Here is a 17,717-nt window from a genome sequence, read left to right on the forward strand (position 1 = left end):
CTCCTCTCCGCTCCGGGACCCGGCCCCGGCCCTGCCGCCGCTCTCCGCCCGGCCCCGCGCTCCCCTGGCCGCCTGTGAGGCCGCGCCGCGCTCCCCTGGCCGCCTGTGAGGCCGCGGCAAGCGTCGCAGCCTCGGCGCGGCCGGCAGGGAGATGCCCACTGCCTCCCAAACTCCATCCTGTTCTCCCCTTCTGCATGGCTCCCTACCTACCCCCGGGCTCTGTGGCGGGGTGATTCCGGTGGGTGCTTTGCAGACAAATTGAAAAATTTTTTTCAGAATGGCCCGGCTGCTGGCGCTGCCCGTGGGATGCGGACGGGGAGCTCGCTGTGCAGAAGCGCCGCCGCTCACCTGCCCGCTCGCATCCCCGGGCGCGGCCAGCGGGGATCGCGCCTCTCCTGCCTGCCTGCCTGGGGGAACGACCCCGTGGATGCCCATGGGGAATGCCCTGAACGCGGGGCAGTGCTAGCCCTTCTCTCCCCGCCGCCGGAGCGGCCACCTCTGCTGCCTTCGAGGAACGCGGGCGAAACCCGGGAGACCGAGCCCGTGTCCATGTCCGTGCCCGTGACCGTGTCCATGCCCGTGTCCGTTTCCGTGTCCGTGCCAGAGGAAGCCCGGAGGTAGGGCTGGGATGGGGGAACACATCCCCGGGCTCGGGGCGCTCCCGAGACGCGGCACCCACGCGAGGCTCCCGCGGAGATGCGGGGGACAGCAGCAGCAGCAGCCACCGGGGAACCCACACATATTTATATCCCCACACGTGTATCGGCGGGGGAGAGCCGCCTCCCGCCCTCCCGCATCCCCGGGATCCGATGTGCCCCCGCGGTTCCAAGCGCAGCCGGGTCTCCATTTTGGGAATGAAGCGGCGGGGATGCGCGGCCGCCCTCCCGCTAATGCCGAGTGACAAATCGCACTTAGGCGATACATGAACGAGAAAATGATTTATGGATTTTCGCGACGGGCCGAGCCGATGAAGGCGACGTGAATTATCCATCCTAATGTGCAATGTATCATTTTCTAATAACGCCGGGTTGGCCCTAACGCTGCGCGCTGCTCCCTTCGATAGCAGGTATCGATTCGGCACCGGACACGCACCTCCTGCAGCACCAGCTGAGAGCTGTGTATTTACCTCTTCCCAAAGCCCAGGGCTATGGACAGACCCCTGACACCGTGGCCTTTAGTTTTTCCATCTGGCATCGTTTAATTCGGCAATCACTTTGCCGAATGAAGACTAATCTTTCGTATCACCGTGTTTCACTCAGTGCTGTGGTTTGGAGATGGAGAGGGAGGATGCCAGGTTTGTAAATGCTCCGTGCTGATGGGGATGGCACCTGGGTGAGTCAAACCTTTTCCCCCTGCCAAATCCTCCTTGGCACCAAGAGTACAACGGGGCACTTTCTAACAAGGAGAACAGATGCTAAATCATCCTTCTGCTCACACAGAGCTTCCCTGGCACCTCCATTTACCGAACCTCAAGGATCATTTTAAAGACAAAATTTTTGCTTTTAACTCACACACAGCAGGAAGGTGAATCATGCACACCCAAAACTGAATTCATGTGCATAGGAAGGAGAAGATTTGCTCAACCCCAGCCTGTGCTGTGCCCCAAGGCCAGGGCATCCCCCCTGCCCCAGCCAAGTTCTTTTGCCCTTCATCACAGAACTGCAGTGAAGTAATGGTGACATAAACTATGAACAATCCCAATTATTTATCTAAATGGTTCCAAGTCTAAAATATCACTTTCACATTGAGAAGGATGAGAAAGTTCTGGCCTTCCATGAGACAAAAAAAGCAGAGATGGGGAAGATGGAGATAAAGCATTAATGCATTCATTTGAAGTAGGACGTTAAATTACTGGGGAAAGGGTGAGGAAATGCTTCATTTCTCATTAGCCAAGTACAGTTTTTCCATTGCTCAGACACAAAAGGAGTCACATGCATAAGAAAACATCCAAATGCTGTGTTCTGGAATAAACAATTGCTATCCTAACCTGCACAATCATATTTTAGGTTGTAGAAAGTTAATCCACACAGTTTAGTTGAGTCACCAAAATGGATGTTCGGCTTCTGTTTTAGGTTCAGTCTTAGTTTCAGGCTGGGGAACACTGTGGCCTCTTTACTATCTGGATGTTAAAAACACATCAAGAATTGCCCTGCCCTGTCCCTCAAAGGTCCTAGATTGTTATTACTTGTTTTAATATGAATTATCTTGGTTAAAAAAAAAAAAAAAAAAAAAAAAAAAACCAAAAAAAACAAAAAAAAAACAAAAAAAAAAAAAACAAGCAAAAAACCACCCAGGTTTTCCCTCAAGGAAATGACAGCTCAGGGTGCAGGAAGGATTACTGGAATCAATGATAGAATTTGGATTGTAAATAAGAAACAAAAGGTGCTATGGTTAGAAAAAGCCTCCTTCCTAAGAGGAAGATGTATATGTAATACTGATGGGGCCATAGGATGAAATCCTGCTTCAAAGCAAGGTCGATACAGAACAATTTCTCAAATTAACTAAGAGGCCTGGTTAAAGTATCAGAGGGGAAGGTTCACTGCCACCACTCCCTCAATGGATTTCTCTCTTAATTGCCAACGAGGAGACAAAACAGGAAGGCTAGACAATCTGGCTAATCAATAAAAAAAGCCTGTCTTCATGTTTGCCTCAGGAGCACTCTGGATGTCAGATCGATGTGGAAGCCACCAAAGTTCTTGCAGGGGTCACCAGTGATTAAGACATTTTCTGATGGTTTTTAAACAGCCCCAGAGACAAGCACCTGCCACAAGGTTGGAGACAGAAGCAGAACTAGAGATACAACGTTAATCATCCCCTTGACACTTCTGGGAGTGCTCCTGAAAACAGTTTTTTGTATTTATGACCTCAGCCAGCTGTTTTAATAAGCGATGATCCAATATGACTTCATTTCATGCTCTGTGCTCCACCAGCCATCAGATCTGATGGAGCCTCTCCAGGAGGTGCCAGGAGTCTAGAACAGAATGGATGCATCCTAGAGGAGTTTCTCAAGGCCAGCTTCTGCCTCCTTTTCTTTGCCTGCCCCCAAACATTCAATGCACATTTCAGGGAGGCTAAACTCAAGCAACGAGAAGCTGTTCAGTGTGAAGCAGTGGATTGGTACAGCCTGCTGCTATTATCCTGCCTTCTCCAGCTTTCAGAGTCTATCATAATGTTTATCACAAAGAGAAAAAAAAACCAAAAAAACCAACCTGTTTCAATGAGTTGTGGTTTTAGCTGATTCAAGTCTGCATTGAAATAAATGGAATAAAACTATTTTTTTCCACAGTTGAGCTCTGAATGTTTTCTATCAGTCAGGGTTTTTACAGTGTCCTGATCAGAGCAGCCAAGGTCCTGGTCACTTTAAGTTGTTTCTGTATGCATGGCTTTACACTAACAATTGGCCTGATCCCTATAATCTTGTCTCATGTCCCATAACTATTAATGTAATAGCCACAAATTTGGCAATTTTTAACTCCACTTTTATTGTCATCCTATAGATACATTATAAACAAATTAAAATGACTTTATACAAGGTGATCAGTCAAAAATACTGAGTTTTATCTGTTTACTTGCAGAAAAGAGGTGACATATATATCTACCATCACAGAAGATATTTCTTAACAAAAGATTTTCCAATAAGGCAAATTTCTTACCATCTAGCAAGAATTTTCAGAAAGATAGTTTAATCCATATATAGAAACCTGGTACTGAATCAGATGAAAAGCAAAATATGATCACATTGATCAGGACAGGCATCATATTTTTTTGCTCTATAATTTTCTGGTTTTATGGTATTGCTCAATCAGCTGCACCCATTTCCTTGAACTTCATCAAAATACAGTTGACCTGTATCTGAATTCAACCAATGTTGCTAAGCTTGAATGGTTACCAGAGCAAATGAGGACAAAAACTACAGTGGAAAACTCCAGTTGCTTGAGACTGTTAAGCTTCTTATAATACACTCAAAGCCATAGGTAGATGTAGTTGCTCATGATAAAGAAAATTGCACTGTTGATTTTCTTTTCAGCAGCAAGTTCAAACCTTGAACTAAAGCACAATTTGTTTTGAGGTTCAGCTTAAAAGCAGTAGTTCAAATACAAAACTTCTATTCTTAGACGTAACACTCTAGTGCTTGACAGAATAAATACCAAAAAGCCCTAAACTTTAGATTGTTTGCCCAGAAGAATTTGCATTCTTGGCCCTCAGTGTTCCATGTATATATAATTTCCAGCATAATTCTATCATCTGAGTCATCGTGCCAACTATGCAGCAGATAACAATAGCACCAACTAGGAAGGAAAAGGAACAAGATGACAAAAGTGATGTTATAATTATGTAGGCACTTAGGAAGAGTGTGCACATCTGTATTTTTGTACCTGTCCTAGGTGGAGCTACTTGCACTACGAATATTCAAGACTGTGTTTTTTGAGGCTTCCCTTGGTAAGATCATATGCTCAGGTGCTTGCTTGCTTTTTCTCCTAAAATTGCGTCTGTCTAGGGAAAACTTTTCCATAGTCTTATCCATCTCTATTTCAGAGGAAGTTCCACTTGGGAAGCAGTTGAGTCTCTTATGAGGCAATAATCACAATTTTTTTTTTTTTTTTGGTCTATGCTAAAAATATTGCAATGCTCAATTCAAAATCTTAACCACCTCCACATTTTGGAATAGTGACTTTAGCAGATGGAGGTCTCAGGAGTACTTGTTGCCATTCTCAGGAAGAGACACCAAAGGGATAAGTCCTCAAAACTTCTTCCACAGAAGCTGTTCCTTGAAACACTTCCACACTCTCAGAAATTTATAGGTTGGTCTTTGAAAAATCTGTGCTAGACACCTCCTCTCTCATAACTTCTTGGTGGCTGGACTGTGTGACAGAAACTGGGCAGGTTCATGTGTTCCACACAACTGCTGTGGAGGATGAACAGAGTTTTTCTCAGAGTCATTATTTCCAGGGTTCTGCAGAGCTGGATGTAGATCTGAAGCGTGTGCACACTTACCCATACTCCAGCTTCTCTCAGTGGTGCTAAAGAAGCAGGAGAAAGTGGAAAAGGAAAAGCATCACCATAGAACAACAGAGAATAGCAGAAAAAGATGATCACAGTTACTAAAGGGTGGGGAAATGGTTATAAAAGTATAACTGCAGCAAAACCAATGGTAAGAGAGAAAAATTAAACAAAAACAAAGCAAAGCAAAACAAAGCAAAAAAACCCAAAAAACAAAAAACAGCCAGCCAACCAAACAAAACCCCCCACAAAGCTAAATACCCTCCCAGACTTTTCAGCAGCTTCCTGAGTTCCTGCAGCCTAACAACAACAAAAGTTAGTTTCCTTTCTCTTTTCATTAGCATGCTTTGCATATGCATATGGAAAAGCTCCTAACTGTGAGCTGTTACTTAATTAGGTGAAGCAGGAGTCACCTGTGCTATAGATTTCAGTTGTCCACACTCTATTCATTATGCAAGTTGGGGCCTGGCATTGCTACAATTACAGTTTTTCAGTTAAAAATCAAACCAGAAGATTGTGTCCCTCACCAGAAGTGTGTGCAGCAGTGGGATCTCCAGAGGCTGAGCCAGCCTGGCTGCTGCTGCCTCACCGAGCTGCAAGGTTGCTCTGCTCAGCAGGATCTCACAGCTACAGGGCACAGGGACAATACACCTCGCTCAGCAAAACCTTGGAAACATGATTAGCAAAGTGTGCAAGTTGCATAAGCAGGCTTGGGAAATGTTGGATTTCAAAGTTCCTGATGTTGTTGTTTCTAGTGAGCCTGTAAATCACGGTGATCTGTCACTAAAAGATCCTTCTTTGCTACCTGTCAGTCCTGCAGTTTGAGCATTGGAATGAGGCACTCAAAAGGCACCCAGCTTGGGTTCTGGGATGAGATCTTTCCCAAAAAATCTTCTCTTGTTGGGTCAGTGCACACCGTGAGCAGTGGTGCTGAATCAGAGCTGGTTCATACCTGCAGCTCTCTGGCTTCTGGTACAGCATCCAGTGCAGAAGGGAAAGGAAAAGGGAAAGGGAAAGGAAGGGGAAGGGAAAGGGAAAAGGGAAAAGGGAAAAGGGAAAGGGAAAAGGAAGATCCTGCAGCTGAGGATGCTGAATGCCCTGTGCTTAACATGTGTGTTGCCATGTGTAACACGTGTCCCAGTTCATTGGTTTTAAGACAGGCTGTAACAGAGTTGCCAAATGTATTTCGTTGTGAGTGTTTGAATACTTGGGACGAACTTGGGCACGTTGAGAAGAGCTCCGGAGGTGATTATGATTTTAGAGGAAGTGGAAGGTTGGCACAAAATGCTCTGAAGAAGTCTGCAGCCACATGTGACTGTCTCCTCACATGCCCACAACAAGCTGCTGAATCACACCTCCTTCCTTTAATATTGGTGTTTTCTCATTTTGCAGACTTTGCTACACAAATCTTTTTGAAGTAACACAAGCATATACAATCCTATGCATATGCTTACATGTAATTACATGAACCTTTGTAGCCCCACAAAAAAAAAAAAAGCAAGGCCCAATTCTTCCCAAGAATATTTCTGGGATTCACATTCTCTGAACCTCAGAGAAAGGAAAAAAAATTCTTATCATTTGCTGTACCTGTGTTTGTGCAAAAGTAGAATGCAATATGGAGATTGTTTACCCAAAGTGATGTGGTTTCGTTTCCTTGGCCTGTCAAGGCCAAATGTGTGTGTGGGTTGGGATTGTTGGGTGAGAGTCACGAGTTTCAGTGCAGTGTGAGCAGTGGTGTGCAGGGTTGAGTGCTTGGCAGATTCAGTTTTAGATGTATAGAATAATATAGCATAATAAAGTAATTCTTCAGCCTTCTGATATCCCTGGAGTCAGATGTATTATTGTAGTGGGATACAGTATGGGTAAATGAAGGTGGTACAGAATGTAACCTTATCCCCCAATGAGTTGCAGCTGAACCAATTACTAAAGATTAGGAGCAGGCCTGATGCTAACAGGCCACACCTGTAGCCAATAAGAGCAGTGGTATAAAAGAGTGGATTGGTGAGATCTGGAGTCAGATGGCTGCTGCAAGGAGTAGGGACAGTCAGTGCCTAGAGGAGATGCCTACAAGAAACATCAAGGAGGTATGGAACTCTGCTGATGTGGAATCCTTGCACTATAATGATAAGAGAACTCTTGGATATATAAGACAACATATTGTTCTCCCTCCCTTTTGTCAGAGTCACCTTTGATTTGCAATAAGCCTTGATGTCAAACTTGGAGAGAAATTATGGTTCTGCAAGTGTGGGGACAGGTGAATGTAGCTGCAACCAAGTTTAGTGGGAGCAATGGCTAGCACAAACCCATCCTCCTTCTAGTGAGAGTCTTTCCAAAGCACTTCTGAGTGCTGGGGAGAGGCTGATCAACTCAGAGACAGCAAAATGTTACCCCTCCTCACAGAGCTGGATCGTGGCTGTTCCTCCTGGCTGCCAAGGAGTGGTGCAGGGCATGGGGAGGAGGGAGAGCATCATTTCCCCAGGAGCTCATGGGAAGCTGTAGCAGCTGCTGCTTAGGAAGGGATGGTCTGGCAAATCCTGCAGCTGTGGGAGGCAGCAGCTGCATTGTAAACAAGCAAAAAGAGGAGCTGTGCTTATTACAAATCAAAGTGGAGGTGTGTCACAGACACATTTTGTGAAAAATCCTTTCCTTAGGATTTTTCCCTCCTGAGAAGCTGGGAGGCCTCAGGAACAAAATGCAAACATTGATTATCTGCTGCTGTGGAATGCAACAGGTGCATCTGTGACTGGCCCATGTTGGATGTTTGTAATTAATGGCCAATCACAGTCAGCTGGCTCGGACAGAGAGCCGAGCCACAAACCTTTGTTATCATTCTTTGCTATTCTATTCTTAGCCAGCCTTCTGATGAAATCCTTTCTTCTATTCTTTTAGTATAGTTTTAATGTAATATATATCATAAAATAATAAATCAAGCCTTGTGAAACATGGAGTCAGATCTTCGTCTCTTCCCTATCCTAAGACCCCTGTGAACGCGGTCACAGCTGTGGGAGGCAGCAGCTGGATTGCAAACAAGCAAAAAGAAGAGCTGTGCTTATTACAAATCCAAGTGGAGGTGCACTGTGCTGCTGCTGTGCAGTCAGGAGGGGAGCGTCTGTCTCCAGGAAGGATGAGAGCTGACTTCAAGAAGTGATCAGTTGGGAAAAAAAAAATATCACGTGGGTGCTGTGAAAACTCTGTGTGAGCTAAGCATGAAAGTAATGAGATTTGCAGGAAAGGGAGGGGAAAGGAAGTGAGGACAGGAAGGACTCAAGTTGTGGGAAGTGTTAAATAGAAGAATGAGCCATGTAAATGTGGTTTAGGGTAGAGTGGGAAGATGTCAGAAGTGTTGTAGGAAGGCTTGGATTTTCTTAGCTCTGAAGAGCATTTGAGAGTTTGCTGGCTTTCAGTGCTTCTCAGAGATTTCCCTGTAATTGGGCAAGACTTGGTGAAAGAGGATCAGTGCTTCCTGTAAAAGGCAGTGTCAAGAGCAGAATGGGAATATTTTAGAAGAACTTACTGCTTTTACTTGTTGGGCTCTACTGCTGCCTTTAATTGGAAAAGCTTCTGGAAGGATGTATTAGCAAGTTGTCTGCAGCTCTCCCTTGCTGCTGTAATGCTGGGCAGCAGGGATCTGGGGAGCACTTGTGTCCCCCAGTTTCCACCCCTGTGTAGTTTCCAAGAACCTGGAGCTGACCAGGAAATGAGGTTGTAACATTCAATTTGCTGGAAAGAAAGCATCTAGGCATTAGACCCTTTGCAGTGTTTTGCTCAGCACAGAAAGGAACAAAAGCACAATTAGGAAGGAAGAAATAGCTTTTATGGCATGACCATGGTGCTGATAAATAGCTTTGGAAATGCAGTTCTTATTGCAAGTCAAGATAGAAAATACAAATAATAATTGTATACATTGATTTAACAATGTAGCCATATGGTCTTACAGGATAGCATTGAAGAACATTAACTGAAAATCCTCGAGCAGAATTCAGAAAATTATAGCATCATCAGAAGTCCTTTATCTACAGGACTTTACTATGTAAAACTGCAAATTTTAGTGCCCCTTTTTAGAATTTTCAGCAGGTAATAAATAACCACCTTGTGTTGTGGTCTTGGCAGGAAGAAGGAGAATAACACTTGATTGGCACTCTGATCTCTGAGAAATCACAAAAAATAGGGCTAGGAAAAAAGATGTATATAACTGCTTTTTTTTTTTTTTTTTTTTTTTTTCCCTCCCCAAATGAGCTTTCTGGGTAATAAAGTGATACTGCAAATTTCTAGAGGTGATTGCAGTAATAAAATGGCTTCCAGAGTTTATGTGCTTTTAGGGAATGGCAGAAATTGTCATTTGATGTAGTACCAATGTTAGACAGGATTGTGCTCTTGCTTTGCTAGTGGTGGTGACTTGGAAGAACTGCCTCAGTCCTTATATGTGCATAATGGGCATAATATTTCTCCCCTGTGGGAAAAAAAAAAAAAAAGTGAATTAAGGCCATAAGAAAAAAGATTCCATACAGGAATTGGACTTCATTATTGCACATGAGCCTACTCTGAGAAGGTTTCTCTTTAAGTCTCCCTGCTGAAATAGGATAGAAGCAGAAATGTGTGCTTTGGGCATCCTAACAGCAGAAGTTTGGGAGATTTTTGTAGTAACTTGGTGTGGTTTGTCAGTATGAAAAATGCAGTGTTAGAGCCTCGAGTGCCACATCAAAAATGCTGTGGCCATGCCAAAATACAGCCTGGTATAAACACATTTGGCTTCTTCAAATGTCTTCAGAATAGAGAGAGAAATTAATTTTGTAGTGGCAGTTGCACTGCTTGTCCCCTGTATGCTGGATTGCAGCTGCCATCTGTCCTGAGGTGGAAGAAATCAGTAGATGTTCCATATTGCTTGATTTGTCTAATCTAAGACTGGGACTGTCTGATAATCTGGAACCTGATGCAGCTTGTCCAGTTTGTTTTTGCTGGGTGATGAGATAGCATGTCTATATCTATCCATGTATAGAAGATGCTGAGCATATTTTAGCAATCTAAAAAGCTTAAGATAAGTTTATTGAAATACTCATGAAATTAGAATAGACGTTTCCTTTGTACCATTTGGGTGCCAAGTGGTGGCATTAAGCAATAATAGCTCTCAGTCTATGACTGTTAAAAAAAAATTCCAATGTGGTTTAACCTTTTTGGCTATAAAAGCATTGAGACTCTGGCATACGTTCTAGTCCCACTTAAATCACTGGAGTTTTTGACACTTTTTTTTTTTTGTTTTTTTGGGGTATGATGAGCTCCTGCTTGTAGCCATGGCTTCATTTGTCCTACAAATCTGTGTGTGTTTGTCAGCCATTTGACAACTGTTCTTTGATCATGGCTTTTTGGGTTTTGTTTTTCATTTTTCTCATGCAGGGACAAAAAAAATGTGTTTTCTCTGTCACTCATGGCAAAACAACAGAAGCCTTGCCTGAAATTAGGAATGATCAGTATCCAACCAACATACATTTTAGTTAAAATATTCTGGAATCGTGTTTCTTATTTTTAATGTTTGCTGCTATATTCATTTTTTTGGCCTTGGTCTACAGTATAGGTGCATGAACACACATACAAATGTGCACAAGTGGGACTGAAACTCTCAGTTACAGAAGTCTGATCTTGCATTTTGTGAACCTGTGAAATAATAAGTCCATAGGTAACTGGGACATGGACAAAACTGACAATACAGAGAGCATTTTCTGGAAAGAAAAAGTGTGTCCCATTCTCACCCCAATTTTTGGCAAATAATTTTTATTCAGCATGAAACTGAGGGATAAAATGGTAGTTATTTTCACTGTGAATAATGATAAATCTCAGCACTGGAAACAACTTCTATGCCTTATTTTCATTTCACTTCTTCAAACTAAATTAATTTGATTACATTGTGGAGCAAAATGCTGAAAATGTCCTTTTTTTAAAATATATGGGAAGTAAAGTAAATAGAAAGCAAGCATGTGTTCCTTTTTATTGTATTTTTATGGAGGTTATAACCAGAGTTATTTTCCTCCAGATTTAATCTGAGTCCTTATAAGCAGTTACTCTTATGGAATCAGTATGGAGCAGATCCAAAGTTGTTCAAGTAAAATAGAAGATTTCCACTGATTTCAGTATTGTTTTGATGAGGCCCTTAATCTTTTAGAAAATATTAAGCTTGATAGGACTTTTGTGTAAATGGTGCTGATGGAATTCTCTTTTGTGCCTAAAGGAGAAGAAGGTGGAGATTTACTAAGGGGTTGTCTGTAAATATTGTTGTACTTCTTTGTCATTCTGTTCCCTTTCCAGCTGTTTTTGCATATAAAAAGCTAAAGTAAATCCCTTTTTAGAGGTTCACTGTTGTGTTAAGGTACTTAGTTTGATGTCTTTGTGTCAAAGAGCTTTTATGAAAGAAGATTGGTCCAGGCATATCCTGTAATAAACATCTGGAAACTGCAGGGATTGGCCTATGGTGGCTGTATAGCAAAAGTACAGTTCAATTAGCTGGCTTTACATCAGCATTAATTTCCCCTTTTTTTTTTTTGATTGTTTGTTTGGTTTTTTTTTTTAATTTTGCCTATTCACTTAGTTTTTAATCTGAATCTATATGTCCTATCTTGGTAAAATGATCTTTTCTGATTGGTAGACAGCAGAAAACTCCTCATCTGGGATTGATGATGGGAGGGCTGTATGAAAGCAGATTACATCTCTGCATGGCATTCACTGATTGTTTGAAGAGCAAAGTTTCTCATCTTGAAATTTCCTTTAGTACAAAATGTATAGGAAAATGAGTATGTCTCATAGATTAGTCAAAAGAAAAAACTGCCACAGAGGTAATAGGCATCATTTGTATGTGGGCTAGAAGTTTAATTAGGATTTAGCAAAACAAAAAACTAGAGCTTTAGCCCATCTGATACAAACCAGAAGTGAAAGCCCTTAAACAGTTCAGGGGGGAAGGGAATTTCAGGTTTTTTGCAAAATGAAAAGGGAAAGACAATGAATAGTTTCAGTACTAATAATGAAGATGGGAATAAACTTCAGAAAATACCATAAAAGAATAAAGCAACAAAAATTTGCAAAAGTCTGAGGGAAAATTAGGTAAGGAAAGTTCTAGCAAATAAGAACTAGAATATGAAAAAATAATTCCTTTGGCACATTTATAGTCTTGTGAATGAACAAGCAAAACCAAAATCCATATTTTGGATGTGATGATGCTGAACAGTAATGATCTGTAATGGCAAGAGTCCACATCAAAGTTCTCAGATGACAATAGGAGGCTTTGGAAAATAATTTTAAGTGTATGACTTAATCGGTAATTCTTGGAGAATTATTATCACGGACAGTCCAGGAACAGATTAATTGAGTGGACATGCAGAAGCAGAGTTATCATCTGCCCAATTTAGCTGCACTTACCTAAAGTGCAGCTTGGCTCTTGCAGACAAAAAGAGTCTAGGTCAGTCAGGGTGGAAGGGAGAGGAGTGAGTCAGCCCTTGGCCAGAGGCACAAACCTGGGTTCCCACACAGAATCACGGGGTTGGAAGAGACCTTTAAGATCATGGAGTCCAACCCATGCCCTAAAACCACCACAACTAAACCATGGCATCACATCCAGTCTCTTTTTAAACACATACAGGGGTGGTGACTCCACCACCTCCCTGGGCAGACCATTCCACAACTTTATCACCCTTTCTCTAAAAAACCTTTTTCTAATATCCAACCTATATTTTCCTTGGTGCAGCTGAAGACTGAGTCCTCTTGCTCTGTCACTTGCTGCCCAATGGAAACAGCATTTCCATGTGCCAGCAGTGCTTGCTGAAACCAAGAAATCTTTACCAGCAGCACAGCACCACCAGGAGTAGTGTGGAGAAGATGCTGAGGAAATAAATACCCAGGGGAAGCTGGTTCACCTCAGCACCTCATTGTCTCCCAGAACTCCCTGTGACTATTCCCCACAGGCCTCCCAGCAAAAGGAAGATTTTAATTGCTATGAGGAAGAAGGAGAAAAAGCAAGATGGAAATGAGAAATGCAAGTGCTTACAGATACAGTGAATACCTGCAAGTAAGTGCCTTTGTTCAAAAAGTCCCCAGCCCTGTTTCAGTCTGAAGGAGGAACAAATTTGCTTCTGACACATTTAAAACTAATTTTGTTCTCATTTGTGTGAGAAGATAAATTGCAATTCTTATGAAATGATTTCATTTTAATTGTGTGTGTTAAAATATGTTCAGCATACAGGATGGTTAGATTTAGTCTTTGGAAGTTTTATTTTATTGCTCTGTGTATTTCACCTGTACTCCCAATCTGTATAATGCATATTACGAAGCTGCAAACAAAGTCTCATTGTATTTCTCTGCTGTCTCACCTCTGCTTTTTCTGAAGAGGCTTGCCTTAAGAGGCCACACTGTCTAAGCCCATAGAGTTACTAGCCCAAACTGCTAATAAAAAGCCTACTAATATTAATGACAGAGTCCCTGTGTGGTTCACATTGAGAGCAGCAGCATTGCTCTCAGAACCAGAGTGGATGCAGTCTGTTGCAGCAGTATGAGCAGGGAGTGGGTCTTCCCAAACAGAGGTCATCTATAAATAACATTTCTCAGACCAGAACCATGCAGACTTAGGCATTTTGAAGTTAATCAGTGCTCACATGGAGCTTCTCCTCCCATCATCAATCTTCTAACAGAAAATAGTTCAGGAAAAACCCATGCACAGGCATCATCTAAGTTTGGCTAGTGTTTACCCTTGTCCAACCTATGAACTCATGATTTTATTTATCTCCAGAGTCCATAGTGGGAGAAGACTGCAAAAGTCATTAACAATGCCCTTTTTCCTGGCATAATTCAGATGGGATTATGGCAGTGCTCAGGTGAGTTCACTGCTCTGAGCATGTGGGGAGCTGTGATCCCTGGTCTCTCCTCTTCTGTTTTACTGATGTCCTTCTAAGGCATTTTCTTTTTCTTTCCAGTTTTCCAAAGGTGATGTTTATTATGTACAGAGGTGACTTCAGACTTAGGTGGGTTGTGTTCTCCTCTTCTTGTTGGCTTGACAGGTTATATGGAACCCACTTGTCCACACAAATGCTTAAATCAAGTGGGGAATAGGTCTTGAGTCCTCTACCACAGACTTTCAGGTGCTAGAACAGACATAATACATCCCTCAGGTTTGATGACTCTAAGTATTTTAATTACATGGATATATGCTGTATGATCAAATTCTTCAGAGAATTTAATACGTGAAATCAATTGATTCAGACAACTATTTTCATTAAGGAAAAAAACCTCTAAAATACCTGTTTGAAACTGGCTGAAATGAAGCTTAGTTCTGTTTTTTACACTTCCTGCAGTTATGTGAAATAGTGGAGTTCAGTTTAATTGAACATGCAGAATGTCTTTCCACGTTGCTAATTTCAAAATCCAAGGCTTAATGTAAAAGTTAGAATTTGAATGACTTAAACTGACAAATACAAATTTTTTATATACACTAAAATTTTCAATTGCTGTGTTGCTAATGCTTAGATACCTTATTTAATGATATTTAATACAGTGATACTGATTTTGTCCCTGCTGTGTTCATTATTAACCCCAGAAGGCAATGGAAATTTTATTAGACTCAGTATTGGATATTAATACTGTGCCTGACTATGTTGTGAAAAAAAAATAAGAAGGAGCCTGCAAATATTTCTAAGTTAATTGACTGACTTGGAAACCACTAATGTGCATGAATAACATTTACTCACAGATATTGTCTCAGTAAATTCAAGATCTGTCCAATGAGTGGTTGTCAAATAAGGCCATAAATCACACCTCTATAGAAAGTTTGGGAAATCTTAAAGACAAGGCACCCCTAAGGTATTATGGAAATTTGAGAAGTTTTCATGAACAGTATTTTAAAGTCATGTACCATTAAATAAAGGAACTGGTCAAAGTTTAAAAATAAAGAACTGGAAGTTAAGGTTATTTTGCCTATATTAAAAAAAATAAATCTGGAGCAGCCATCAGCTCATGGTAGCTATTTATATTTTACTTGACAACAACAGCCACAATGTCCATGTTCCTTCAAATCTGGTACACCATTCTCAGGGGCTGTATTATACATGCCCACACATGGGTTTTCTCTTATTTTTGTGTCTGGCCAGTGTTGGAGCAGAATCAATGTGTGGGCAATCCCCTGAGGCATGAAGGAGCCTGGCGCTCAGCTTTCACATGGGAAACAATGTGGGGACAAATGTTCTTGTGGCCAGATGAAAATGGTCCTCCAGGGTTTCAGCTGTGCCTTGTCTTCCTCAACAGTGAGTTGGGATAATGTCACTAGAGTGAGTAGGAGAAAGTTACAATCTGATGGCCAAACAAAATTCCTGTTTCAGAGAAGGTGATTCCCTGCATCACCTGCAGGTGGTTATCAGTCCCTGTCTGGGATGGTTAATTGGGGTGCATATAGCCAGGTACAAAGAATCTCTGCAAATTCAGTAGGAAGCCAATGGTTAAACCCAAGGAAGTCTTCCAGAAGGCCGACTGAGCACTGGAGGATGCAGCTGCAAGGCACACAGTGTGTTTGCAGCAGCCTATGTGCAGTTAGCAGTCCCCTGTGGATCCTGGTCCACTGAAAGAGGTACATCCCAGTGGCCCTAGGGAGTAGGAGGGAGTGAATGTTGTCCTTTAAGCAGGGTTAATGTCTCTTGTGGCCTGAGGTGGACCTCTCCTGAGGTCCAGGGGGGTCTCCAGCCCTATTCTGAGTGCTCAAAGCCTTTCAGCACTAATTTCAGCACCCTCTGTGTGGCCATCCAGGAGGATGAGTTGAGATGTGCAGGCAGAATCCTCAGTGCAGCAGCCTGGGGTGCCCAGTGGGGCTGCCCTGGTGAGGCTGGCTGGTGGCAGGTTCCACGCAGGCCAGTGCCCCATGGCATGATGTCACAGCAGGGCACCCACAGCAACAGCCCCTGCCCCATACACCGTCCCTGGGGAGGCCTGGGCTGACACCAGGACTGCTGCCACCGGCCTTCTGCCACTCAGTAGCTGTCCTGCTGCCAGGAGGTGAAAGGAGGCTGTGGAGTGTCGAGGGGGAGGAGAGGAGCAGAGTTTTTGTAGCAGGAAAAGCACCTTTAGCCCAGCGGGGCAAAGATGCACAAGTATCTACTCTATAATCCTGTGGAGCCAGAGGAGCTCCCAACCCTCAAGGAGCTCAACACTGTAGGTAAGGCCCCAGGGGTCCCTTGCAGGAGCAGAATCCTCCAGGATCACATGGAGACAAGGTGTGGAAAGCCTGAGGCTGGGGCCATAGATCTGGAGGGTACAGACTGCTGGAAGGAGAACCCTGCTTTGTTGTGCCTTGGAGCTCTAAGGTGCCTTTGGTGGTTGTGGTGTCCCACCCATAAGGAGAAGGGAGCACTCAAGATTCATAGATGCCTAAAGATCACTTGCTTTTCATGTATTTTTTCATATATTCATAGGTCTATAGATTACTACTTCATACTTGTATAGCTCCCAGTATTTTTCCTACCCTTAGAGTTATAAATTAACCATATAACAGATTCATGAAATACTGTTCAGTCTTATTTTCAAGAAGACAACCTAGAAGTACATTTTGCTTTCCAATCAGAATCAGAGAAGACACCACAAGAAGTGGAGCAAAGAAGCCCTGGACCAACTCTGATGGGGCAGTATCCAAGGAAAAATTACATAACCTAATTACATAGTTACACAATTCTTCTAATTGGACAAAGTTTGTTAGATGTGATGATTTGCCAAACTTCTAAAATGGTAGAAATCTGATGCCAGGTGTGTCCGTGACCACCGGGGCACCTGGAAGCCTCCAAATAAAGGCCTACTTTTTATTTTACTATTTTAACTGTGTTGCAAGGGTTTTTCTCTTATAATGTCAGGCAACTACAGGGGACAACAAAAATCAGAGGGTCCACACAAATGCAAAAGGTTTTATTTTAAAAATTACGCAGTTGGCATGGATTTTTCTATTTAGTCCCTGACTTACTGCTAAATAAGCACGTGGATATAAGTCCAGGGTCCTGGGGCCTCTGACCAGGCTTGGTAGAGGTACCTTTTCAGAGATGGCTTTCTTGCCCTCTGCACAAATTAGTTATCATGTGCAGTCTGTTCTTTGACATCTCTTTAAAAATAGGTCAGAGGACTTTGGGGGTCTTTGGTGGCCTTGATTCCCTTGTGCTGTACTGTGTTGTGCTTATCTCCAGGATCTACTACAAGATGTTTGTCCCAGGAAAGTGCTGCTCTATTTACACATGGCCCCCTTCCTCCAGGCCTGTGACGGTGTTCACAGGGGTCTCAGGTTGAGGGAAGAGATGAGGATCTGACTCCATGTTTCACAAGGCTTGATTTATTATTTTATGATATATATTACATTAAAACTATACTAAAAGAAGAAAGGATTTCCTCAGAAGGCTAGCTAAGAATAGAATAGGAAAGAATGATAACAAAGGTTTGTGGCTCAGCTCTGTCTGAGCCAGCTGAATGTGATTGGCCTTTAATTCCAAACATCCAACATGGGCCAATCCCAGATGCTCCTGTTGCATTCCACAGCAGCAGATAATCAATGTTTGCATTTTGTTCCAGAGGCCTCCCAGCTTCCCAGGAGGAAAAATCCTAAGGAAAGGATTTTTCATAAAAGATGTCTGTGACACAGCCCCCTTTTGTCCTTTCCCTCTAAGTGTTAATACCAACAACCCTCTGCAGCTATGCAGCTGTGGGTGTTTCAGACATACACA

Source organism: Ammospiza nelsoni, chromosome 4 (assembly GCF_027579445.1).
Source record: "Ammospiza nelsoni isolate bAmmNel1 chromosome 4, bAmmNel1.pri, whole genome shotgun sequence".
NCBI classification, from domain to species: Eukaryota; Metazoa; Chordata; class Aves; order Passeriformes; family Passerellidae; genus Ammospiza; species Ammospiza nelsoni.